This window comes from Eriocheir sinensis, chromosome 54 (genome assembly GCF_024679095.1).
Source record: "Eriocheir sinensis breed Jianghai 21 chromosome 54, ASM2467909v1, whole genome shotgun sequence".
In the NCBI taxonomy this organism is placed as follows: domain Eukaryota; kingdom Metazoa; phylum Arthropoda; class Malacostraca; order Decapoda; family Varunidae; genus Eriocheir; species Eriocheir sinensis.
This window is the reverse complement of record NC_066562.1, coordinates 6,947,898-6,952,215: the sequence shown is the minus strand read 5'-3', so window position 1 is coordinate 6,952,215 and position 4,318 is coordinate 6,947,898. Positions and strand designations below refer to the sequence as shown.

General features: G+C 38.2%; 1 long non-coding RNA gene across 1 annotated transcript in view; it reads right to left on the bottom strand.

Moving 5' to 3' along the window:
- Positions 1-772: 772 nt before the first annotated feature.
- LOC126983659 (uncharacterized) overlaps positions 773-4,318 on the bottom strand; it is a 285,008-nt gene continuing 281,462 nt past the window's right edge. Inside the window, exon 5 of the long non-coding RNA XR_007736100.1 lies at positions 773-835. This is a non-coding gene — a long non-coding RNA (uncharacterized LOC126983659). The remainder of the gene's footprint in view (positions 836-4,318) is intronic.

The window sequence follows — 4,318 nt, the reverse complement described above, 5'->3', positions numbered from 1 at the left end:
GGATTAAAAGAGGGTAGAAACAATGGTACGAAATAAAGTAATGAGGATAATATATAAAAGGAAAAGCGGGAACGAAGGAGGGAATAGAGAGAGAGAAAAAAATGACGAAACAAAACAAGGATAAAAATGATACTATATGAAAACAAGGGAGAGAGAGAGAGAGAGAGAGAGAGAGAGAGAGAGAGAGAGAGAGAGAGAGAGAGAGAGAGAGAGAGAGAGAGAGAGAGATTAAAAGAGGGAAGAGAACAATGATACAAAAAATAAACACACACACACACACACACACACACACACACACACACACACACACACACACACAGCAATCTAGACACGCAATACATCGAAGCCTTGTTAATGATGACCGAAGGAGGTAGAAAGAGAAATAGAGGTAAAGAAGAAAAAGAGAAAAAGGAACAGAGAAAGATCGTGATAATAAGAGAAAACGGGAACAGCAACATAAAAAAAAACACATAAAAAACACACACAAAAAAACATACTTACCGAACACACAGGGAAAGAGAAATGGTGGGAAAGAACATAAATAGAACAAAAGGAAGAAAAAGACAGGAATAACGAGAGAGAGAGAGGGAATTAGTAACATAAAATAAAACAACAAAAAAACATAAGAGAAAACACCTAACAAACCACAGAGTTCCTATAAGCCTTGTTAATGATGGAGAGAGAGAGAGAGAGAGAGAGAGAAGAGAAAAAGTGAGAGAGAGGGGGAGAAGATTAAAAGAATGAAGAGAATAATAACAAGGAAAAGAGGGAGATAAAAACAAACGTACGAACGAACATACCTTGGCGGTCAAACAGAAGAGCAACAAAACGCGAACTGAAAAAAAGAAAAAAAGAAAAAGAAAATGAGAAAAAAACACAAAACAAAACAAAAAAATTCAGCCCTTCTAAACTACCTCGCATAAAAAAAGAAAAAAAGAAAAGAAAAAAAGAAAAAAAATCAGCCCTTCTAAACTATCTCGCATACTAAAAAAAAAAAAAAAAATTAAGGAAAACAAAAAAAGCAAAATACCAAAATGAATAAATAACACACACACACACACACACACACACACACACACACACACACACACACACACACACACACACACACACACACACACAAGCAGCTTCATCTGGAAATTAAAAAGTTAAGCATCTAACGTTTGATTAAAAAGTAAACCCCCAAAAAGTTACTCCTAAAAGCTGGACACAAACAGTAAAATTTTTGGCAGAGGAAAGGCGAGGAAAAGGAGGGTGAGGTGGGGAAAGGGGAGGGTGAGGGGAGGAAAGGGGAGGGTGAGGGGAGGAAAGGGGAGAGAAGGAGGGGATAGAAATGAGGGAAGAGGGGAAGAGAGGAGAGGAAGAGGAGAGAAGGAGGGGATAGAGATGAGGAAAGAGGGGAAGAAAGGGGAGGAAGGGGAGAGAAGGAGGGAATAGAGATGAGGGAAGAGGGGAAGAGGGGGGAGGAAGAGGAGAGAAGGAGGGGATAGAGATGAAGGAAGAGGGGAAGAGGGGGGAGGAAGGGGGAATGGATGAAGAAAGAAGGAAGGACAGGGAGGGAAAGAAAGGGAAAGTGGATGAAAAGGGAAGGGAAAGAAAAAGGAGATAAGGAAGAAGAAGAGGAAAAGGGGAAAGAAGAGATGAAAAGAAGGAAATAAAGGGGAAGGATGAAGAGAGAGAGAGAGAGAGAGAGAGAGAGAGAGAGAGAGAGAGAGAGAGAGAGAGAGAGAGAGAGAGAGAGAGAGAGAGAGAGAGAGAGAGAGAGAGAGAGAGAGAGAGAGAGAGAGAGAGAGAGAGAGAAGACATATATGAGAAGGAAAGGAAGAATGTAAGAAAGTAGGAGAGAGGGAAAGGATGGAGAGGGAAGGGAAGGTAAGAGGAAAAGGAAATGGAGGGAAGAGGAGGAGGAGGAGGAAAGGGGAGGAGGAAAGGTAGAGGAAAAGGAAGTTGACTGATAAGGGAAGGGATTAAGGAAAGGGGGAGTGACGGAAAAGGAAAAAAAAGGAAAGAAAAAAAAAAGATTGAGGAGAAAATAAGTGTTTCCTCAAATTACAAAAAAAAAAGAAAAAAAGAAATCCACACGACATTTTTACAGGTGACCTCAATAAACACACACACACACACACACACACACACACACACACACACACACACACACACACACACACACACACACACACACACACACACACACACACACAAAGGCAAACATACAAAATACAGAACAACATATGGCATCACAAGCACACACACACACACACAAACACATACACGCCCACACACACGCCCACACAAACACACACGCACACGCACACACACACACGTACGTACATAAACAGCCACAACGTATAGTATTTGCAGCGCTTTGTTGTGGAATGTCATGGTGTGTGTGTGTGTGTGTGTGTGTGTGTGTGTGTGTGTGTGAGGCGAATATACACATTACTCATATTATTTCTTTTCCGGCTTTTTTTTTCTTTTTTTTTGTTTTTTTCTCCTTTCCTCCTTCCTTCTTTTAATTTCTTCTCTCGTTTTTTTTTCTCTCTTCTTCTGTTCTTTCTTTCTTCCATCCTCTAGGTCAGTCATTTCCTGTTTTTCCTTTCTTTTTTCTTTCTTTTTTTCTTTTCTTCCCACTCTCTTTCCTTCCTTCTTTTAATTCCTTCTTTCGTTCTTTTTTCCCCCCTTTTTCTGTTTTTTCTTTGTTCCATCCTCTCCGTCAGTCAATTTGTTTTTTTCTTTTTTCTCTTTCTTTGTTTTTTTCTTTTCACTCTCTCCTTCCTTCTTTTAATTCCTTCTTTCGTTCTTTCTTTCTTTCTTTCTTTCTTTAGTCAGTCTATTCCTCTTTTTCCTTCTTTTTTTCTATTTCTTTGCTTCTCTTCTTTCCAATCTCCTTCACTTCATTCTCTTTTTCTTTCCTTCCTTCCTTTCCTTCTTTCTTCCCTCCTTCCTTCCTTTTCAGCCCATTACTATATTTTCTCTCATTATCACCTCCATCACACACACACACACACACACACACACACACACACACACACACACACACACACACACACACACACACACACACGCGCGCACATCATTACCATACCAGGAAACAAAAGCATGACCGCCTACAAACAGCTTTCCAAAAAATAAATAAATAAATAAATAAACAAAAATAAAACAGAACAATGATGCCAACACAAAAGATAACACACACACACACACACACACACACACACACACACACACACACACACACACACACAGGGACACAGGATAAAACAATACTTTAACCTTTTGTAAAATGAGAAACAAAACAAACAAAAAAATAAAAATGAGCAAAACAACAATAACAATAACAACAACAAACAGTATAGCCAATAAAAAAACAACCACTTAAAGGTACGCGGTAGGAATTGGTATCACTGAGTAGATCAATTTTAGGCTTAGAAAGACGGCCAATGACTTTTTAATGGAGAGAGAGAGAGAGAGAGAGAGAGAGAGAGAGAGAGAGAGAGAGAAGAGAGCAAAAGGGAAAGATGAAGAAAGAGATAGACAGATAGAGATAAATACAGACAGACAGAGAAATTTAAAAAAAAAGAAAAAAACGCATCAAACTCCCTAATAAAAACAATAACAAACAAAAGATACGAGCCATAAATGTTTTAAAGGTCACAATAGATTCATGCATTTCGTTTGACCAATAACACTTGAGTAGAAAAGTCCCACAGCAAACAAACAAACACACAAACAAACACACTTTTTGTTTTATGTAGGGGAATTATATTTGTCCCCAGATCACACACACACACACACACACACACACACACACACACACACACACACACACACACACACACACACACACACACGAGGCCTTCACTAATCTCCCTAACACTTCTTTTCAATGATCTCTATATTATAATTTTTCACCTGAGATAATTAGCAAAAGTCACAACGTTAATTATTCCAGCTTTAATACCCTTGATAATGATACTTAGGGATAGCATTCATTACGGACGGTTTTTGTATTGTTAGGTTTTTGAATGGAGACAATATCGTAATGTTATGTTAGTTCGCCCAATACAATACCAGTTAATACAATACAGATATACAACACGATACAATAGAAGTATAATGCAATAGAAAAAAAGAATATAGGAACAGCGAATAGCGGGCTTTTTTTTAATTAGTTTCCTTTTTTTTTTTCCCTTGAGCTGTCTCCTCTGCTGTAAAAAAGAACATACGATACAATACAATAAACAATACATATACATACAATAAAATACAATAGCAACAAAATAGCACTAGGAACACAAAACATACATCAAACAAGAGA